This window comes from Coregonus lavaretus (genome assembly GCF_964263955.1).
Source record: "Coregonus lavaretus genome assembly, chromosome: 3".
Classification (NCBI taxonomy): Eukaryota; Metazoa; Chordata; class Actinopteri; order Salmoniformes; family Salmonidae; genus Coregonus; species Coregonus lavaretus.
In genome coordinates, this window is record NC_139990.1 from 12,266,527 (window position 1) to 12,274,313 (window position 7,787).

The 7,787-nt window shown below is 44.9% G+C and overlaps 1 protein-coding gene across 1 annotated transcript in view; it reads right to left on the reverse strand.

Moving 5' to 3' along the window:
* LOC311125059 (growth factor receptor-bound protein 10-like) overlaps nucleotides 1–236 on the reverse strand; it is a 48,131-nt gene extending 47,895 nt beyond the window's left edge. Inside the window, exon 1 of the mRNA XM_084158365.1 lies at nucleotides 12–236. The gene's annotated coding sequence lies outside the window, so the exon portion shown is untranslated. The remainder of the gene's footprint in view (nucleotides 1–11) is intronic.
* Nucleotides 237–7,787: the final 7,551 nt, after the last annotated feature.

Below are 7,787 nucleotides of genomic sequence, written 5' to 3' on the forward strand. Positions count from 1 at the left end.
ATTTGACTCACCTCGAGACCTGCTAGACTAGCACACAGAAACACACGGAGCTGAGAAACCGCGAGCCAAGAGTTTGACAATCGGTGTCGGTAAGCTATTCCTTTGATAAAACGACCAAACCAATGGGAAAATCTCCTGCAGTTTTCTCTTACGTTGTCCTCTTGAACTGGGTACACAGTCACACACAACATCCACTCACACTTAACACTGCACATCCACCAGCTTACTGCCACAAGTTCAACACACACACACAAACAAACAAACGGAGGAAAACTCTTCGCTGATCTGCCTCCATACGCAGCTGACTCCTCCCCGTACAGGGAATCCCTCTCGTTAATAAAGCCACAGTCTTCAATATGTGCACCATCAAGCCAGACTAACAACATTTTTACAGAGTGGAGCAAATGCAATCCATGACTATAAGCACATGCAAAGAGCACTTCATTGCTATCATGTCTGTTCCATGATATCAACATTACTTTTTTTAATATGATTTGAAGCTACCCATCCTTTGTTCACTAAAACCTAAATGACCAAAAACCCAATTACATGTACCAATATTTCCCTTAGATTTGAGTTATGATACAGTATGTTAAAACAGTTGTACTAAGCTCATAAGGCATTTATAAGTTGTACTCTTTCAACAGGTATCTCTTTAATTTGTTGAAATTACTGTTGAAAATGCAGGACACAATATTGCAGACTGTGCATTTAAAAGGGGCAGTGCTGTCAAAAACGTGATTTTCCTGTGTTTTATATATATATATATCCACACTAAGAGGTTGGAACAATACTGTGAAATTGTGAAAATTATGATAATGCACTTTTAGTGTAAGACCTCTTTGAAAAGACAGCCTGAAAATTCAGCTTGTTTGGCTGGGTGGGGTTTTTGGACCGCCTGGTGATGTATAATTGAATAGACCAATGACAAAGAGAGTTTGCCCTCCTCTCTGCCAATAACAGCTAGTTTTCAGGTTACACATCCCTCCCCATTAGGCTCCTCCAATTAGGCATCTCTCTCAGACCACTTTTTCTTGTTTAGTTTTGACCATTTTAATTGAAAACAATCACAGTAAGGTACTTAATTTTTACCCAGAAATGATTTGATATTGAGATAAAAAAAACAGCTGCATTTAACCTTTGAAGTGGAGGCATAACCCTCTGAGGACTGTAGTGATCTACAACTTCTGATTATTGTTTCCTGAAAAGCTAATGTAACCATGCATCATTGTCTAAATCACCTGCTAATCTATGTGGCCTAAATTTGCAACAAAAACATTTCCTAATCTTGTTTTTGTTTGAGGAGATTCAGTCATTGGTTTAACATGGATCTGGTTGTAATGAGGTACTGTATCAACAGAACAAACCTCTGAACACACAGATTTGAGAGACAGAACTTTTTAGTTTTTTTGTTCTGACCGGCAATGAACTCTACACATATGCTGTTGTTAACAGGTCTGTAGTGTAAATGGGTGTGTGTGCGTTCCCATGCACGTGTGTGTGTGCACGTGCATTTGCATGTGTGTACTGTGTCCCTTTTTCCTCCTATAGTCAGTCAGTTAGTCAGTCAGTCAATCAGTTATGAGGTCAGAGGTTGATCTGTAGATTATAATACTGAGAACAGAACAGAAGCTTTGATTCACTGATAACACAACATTCCTCTCATACAGTACATCACGACACATCTGGCTGCTATATCACACACACAAAAACAAACACACGCATGTGCACGCACGCACACACACACACACACATCAATCCACCCTCCACGGTCTTAGAATAGGATCGCTGATCATGGATCAGGTTCCCTGTCTATAAAGTCTCGTCCACCAGCTGGATCCCTCTCTGTCTAGCCTTCTGTATTGTGTGGTAGGATTTAGCCTGAGGCCGAGGTTACCCCTGTCCATGGTTGTGTCATAAATGGCACCCTTTTTCCTAGTTAGTGCACTTCTTTTAAGCAGGGCCCATAGGGTCAAAAGTAGTGCACTATAGGCCCTGGTCAAAAGTTGTGCATTACATAGGGAATAGGGTGCCATTTGGGACCTCGACCATGTAATCTTACTCAATATGTTCTAAAAGGCCAAACTGGCCCGTGTTCCATCTCCCAGGGCCTGGTGTAGATGCGCTGTAGACCGCTGTAGGTGTTTGAGTTGGAAGAACAGCCTCCCATCTGGCACAATGAATACCCACTACTGGAATAGAATACTGAGAAACACAAGAACATCATTCTCCTTTCAACAGAATTATAAACGATTGCTTTCTCCTTTTCTTTTCCATTTCTCCCTTTTCCTGAACCTGCAAGTCCTCTCTTTTTCCAGCAACTCCTTAAAATACATTGAGCAATAGTCAGTGGAGGAATTAGATATAGCCTCAAATGGACAGATGGAATGAATTGGAATGTGTGAAACACACTGGATGCAGATGGGTTTTCACCAAGAGAAAGGCGATGGAATTGTACAGCTTTGTTAGGATTTAAAACAAGCATATTCATGTCATGTGAAACAAATGATGAATACCAAACTGCCGATACAGAGTGTATAGGTAGGTTAGGGTAAATTAGTCTAGGTGTAAAAGTGCATTCTATTCTGCTCCAATCGGACTACCAACTTTCTGCACAACACACAACTCAAAGGCAACCATCCTAGTCAACAGAGCAAGTCTAGTCTAGTTTTAAATTGGTTTGAATCCGGGGTCTGCTATGGCAGGGATGGATAGCATGATACTAGAAGTATAACTTCCCCCTCTTTCCCTCCCTCTTTCCCCCTCCCCCAAACCCCTGCCTCTGTCCATCCTTCCCTCGCTGCCTCCCTCCTTCTCTCCCTCCCTACTCTCTTAGAAAAAAAGGTGCTATATAGAACCTAAAACGATTATTTGGCTGTCCCCATAGGAGAACCATTTTTGGTTCCAGGTAGAACCCTTTTGGGTTCCATGTAAAACCTTTTCCACAGAGGGTTCTACATAGAACCCAAAATAGTTCTACCTGGAACCAAAAAGGGTTATATCTGGAACCAAAAAGGGTTCTCCTTTGGGGACAACCAAAGAAACCCTTTGGAACCCTTTTTCCTAAGAGTGTATAGCTTCACAGAGGATGTGCTGTTTTCCCATCCCAGCTTCCTTACTAAGCTGATAACCTCAGTGTCTAGTTTTCTCTATCTGCCTTATGTGCTGTGCTATCAGGACACACACACACGACTCCCAGCATACAGTACCTTTCCATTCAGACTGTCCACTGAAAGGCTCAGCTTCCCATGAACACGCTAATGTCCATGACGAGACCATTGCTGCAACCTCTTAACCCCACCCCTACACCCCCACTGAGGAGCTGTGGAACATTCCCTTTAAAACGTCAAACATAACCCTTCTAAGAACAACTAGAACAAAACAAATGAGGGAGAGGAGGAGGGAGGGAGGGAGGGCGGGAGAAAGGTATAAGGGGAACGGGGCAAAGGGGGGAGGAATGAGTATGACTGTTCTCATAGGAGTGTAGTGTGCAGGAGTGAGCCCAGCGTCTGATAGCCTAGTCCACCCTGTGATACACTGCAGTGTGATGGTTCATTTCTTATATTAACAAAAAGGGCAGGGTGGAGTGACACACACACACACACACATATATGCAAGCAAGCACACACACACACACACACACACACACACAGAAACAGAGTTAGCAGGGTTTGAGTGGCAGCTGAAGTTAGGGTTGAATAAACAGTAGTCCTGATAACCCCAGGATTGACAAGGCCACCCTGATTGTCTTATCTCGTAGCCATAGACCGGGACTCTGGCCAAAGGCCAATAGAAACAGGACAGAGAAGCCTGTGGCCCAATCAGTGGAGAGAAAACATCCTGTGGAGTGATACAGAAAAAGCAGGGGAACCTATCGGGGGCAGGGGTAGGAGGCATTTGAGGTGAGGGAATGTGCTGCAGGTACTGTCTGTCACAGTGTGTGCGTATGTGAATGTGTTGTTCAGATGCATTATGTTGTGTATATATGATAGAGGGAACCTGTTCACACTCAGACACCTCTGACACTGCTTGTTATTAAGCTCGTGGATGGCAGGGAGCTAAACCCCATGATGTACTGGGCTGTCCGCACCACCCTCTGTAGCGCCTTGCGGTCAAGGGCGGTGCATTTGCCATACCAAACGGTGATGCAGTCAGTCAAGATGCTCTCGATGGTGCAGCTGTAGAACTTATTGAGGAGCCGATGGCCCATGCCAAATCTTTTCAGCCTCCTGGGGGAAGAGGTGCTGCTGTGCCCTCTGCACGACTGTGTGGGTGCGTGTGGACCATGTTAAGTCCTTAGTGATGTGGACGCCAAGGAACTGCTCTCCCATCTTTCTCCTATAGTCCACAATCAGCTCCTTGGTCTTACTGGCATTGAGGGAGAGGTTGTTGTCCTGGCACCACACTGCTAAGTCTCTGACCTGCTCCCTGTAGGCTGTCATCGCCGTCGGTGATCAGGCCTACCACTGTCGTGTCTTCAGCAAACTTGATGATGGTGTTGGTGCAGTGGAGTGGATCTAGAGTGTCTGGGATGATGGTGTTGATGTGTGTCATGACAAGCCTTTCAAAGCACTTCATAATTACAGATGTGAGTGCTACAGGGCGATAGTCATTTAGGCAGGTTACCTTGGAGCTCTTGGGAACAGGGACAATGGTGGTCAGCTTGAAACATGTTGGGATTACAGACTGGGACAAGGAGAGATGGAAAATGTCTGTGAAGACACTTGCCAGCTGGTCTGCACATGCTTTGAGGACGAGGGAGGGCTTTGTATGCGTTTCTGTGGGTAGAATAAAAGTGGTCTAGAGTTTTAGAGCCCCTAGTGGTGCAGGAGACATGTTGGGAGAAGTGTGGTAGGATGGTTTTAAGTCTCCCCACGTTAAAGTCTCCGCCAACTCTCTTGGTAGATAAAAGGGCCTTCAGTTTACCATTAGCTATTCTATATCAGGTGAGCAAAAGCTTGAGATTTCTTTCACACTTGAAGCAGCACACAGTTGTTATTTATCAAAAAACACACTCCACCTCCTATCAACTTACCCGAAGCCACCGTCCGATCCTGCTGCTGCATGGAGAATCCACAGAGTACTACGTGCATAGCGTCATCATCCAGCCACGTTTCAGTAAGACATATAATATTACACCTTTTCAAGTCTCTATGATAGGAGACCTTCGAATGAAGCTCGTCCATCTTATTCTCGAGTGACTGGACATTTGCCAAAGGAACGGAGGGGAGCACCTTTCGGTTTTCTCTTCACCTCAATTTCACCAGGACTCCACCTCGTCTCCCACGTCTACGCCTGCGCCGTTTTGGTATCCCATGGAACAAAGGCTCCATATGAACAGTGGAACAGCTGAGTCAGAGTTGAAGTCGTATTTGAAGTTGAAATCGAGGTTAGTAACTGTCGATCTGATGTCCAGAAGTGCTTGACAGTCATAATATGTGATAATAGTGTGAACTTTCTGTACAAATAAAGATAAAACACGATAAAAGTCACTCCGCCGGCGCCATCTTGTGCGTGAGTGTTTGTGTGTGCATGCCTGTGTGTGTGTGTGTGCATGCCTGTGTGCATGTGTGTGTGAATGGGATGGAACGAGTGTGTGTACTGTATGTTACTGTCTGTTGATGTATTGAATTGTGTCACAGGGCTTCTATTCCATCAACATCCTGGCTAAGGCCTGCTGATGTTTCTACCACAACCACCTCCTCAGATGGCCTGTTCAAACACTAATTAGCAGCCGAGGTACGTTACGTAAGGAGTTCAACAACACAGATGAACATTCCACCTCCTGAACATCACTGATGGGCAGACAGTGTTTTCATGGGAGAACGGGGTGAGAGGTAACACAGCATTTCCTGGTTGGTAACAGTCGCAAATAGGCCTGGGACGCATCTCAAATGGCAACCTATTCCCTATTTAGTGCACTACTTTTGACCAGGGCCAAAGGGCTCTGGTCAAAAGTAGTGCACTAAATAGCGAATAGGGTGCCATTTGGGATGAGGCCCTGAACACAAACATGTTGATGGAGAGGCAGGAGGGAGACAGGAAGGAAGGAAGGAAGGGACAGACAGGATGGCCCTTAGTGACGCAGCCATGCAGCACCCCCAAAATAAACAACGTTTCCCCATCAGTCACCACACCACACTGTAGTGCTTCCCCTAAGTGCTTGGCTTTGTGGTGAATCAAGCCCTCTGATTCACAGTGATAACACAAACACACACACATGCCTGCACACATACTCACACACGTATGCATGAACACACGCACACACACACAAAACACACACACTCTCCACTAACAACCCGCTCACCTCTTCACTCTCTCTATCAAGTGGTGGCTGGCTGGGCACATCACTTCTTACAGTAACAGTAGAGCGGCAGAGGGGAAGTGAGCAACAATAAGCACCGACTACAGGTCTGATTTATCGATACTTCCTGTTTCTCTCTGTTTTTCCCACATTCCCCAGTGAGGACAGGAAGCAGGAAGTCATCCTTTCAGGAAGTGGGAGACAGGGAGCTTCCTGTCTTTGTTGGGAGGTGGGGAGTCTGTCAGAGGGGGGAGAGAACACACACACATACGCTGAAACTTCCCCAGGACATAACAAAAGAGGACAGAACAGAGGAGACGATGACATATGTTGTTCTTCTCCCTTTACAGAAACACACTGTGGGACAGCTCAGATAGTTAGTGAGGCCTTTGGCTCACCACATCACGCACCACACACGCAAATTTGGTCTTCATGTAGGGTTTGATCATTCCCCTGCAGGGGATATTGTCTGGGGTGACACCACCACCTAGTGGTCTAATGGCCATATGAAGGGACTGGGGTGATGTACTGGGCACGTATCCACAAAGCATATCTGAGTAGGAATGCTGATCTACGATCCATATAATCGTATTCATTATTATCTAAAAGGCTAAACTGATCCTAGATCAGTACTCCTACTCTGATATGCTTTGTGGATACGGGCCCTGATCACCAGACAAGCTTCTTAGTTCCTGGTTGAAGTTAAATTCCTTTTTCACTAGGGGGCAATGTTACAGAAGGTCCAAAAATTGAAATATGTATGATGATATGATTGAGTGATTGATTATCAGTCAGGGTGCACTAGTCTCTGAAAGTCCCCCGTAGGTTTTGCATTCCCCCACCAGTTGTAAAATAAGGACCTTGTAGCAGCCATAAGGGAAATGCAACAGCTTCAGATCAAATTCTTAATAATAAACAAATTCTTATTTAGACCTACAATCAAACTGAACAGCATTAACGGTCCTGGGCCTGGCTCAGGTGAAGAGATCACGTACTAATTCATTATGAGTAACAGTGGCCTGGGACAGCCAGGCTTCGCTCATATTATTAGTGAAACCCTGTGACATAGGCTAGACTGAGGCCATGTCCGAATACCCGTACTTGCACTCTAAATAGTAGCCTAGGCATTTTGGGTATGCAAAAAAATAAAGTTTTATAGTAGGCCAATGTGAAATATCTGAAATGTAGTATGCTTTAAATGCCAGGATGTCATACTCATTTTCAGCTTTTCATCTAGTAGAATCAGAGACGGAAGAGGAAGCGAGACATCCCACTCCCTAAATTTTTTCTGGTTCATATACAGTCAAAAAACGAAGTAGACCAGACCCAGCTGCTATCGCATTAGTGTCTATGGGAGAGCCACCCCTTAAGTAGACAGTAACTTTTACACTTTTTTTCAATGGTAAACGGCCTGAGTGGGACATCTTTCATTAAATCACCATCTTTGGTAGATTTCGCTGACCCACATCATCTTGAGACCCAT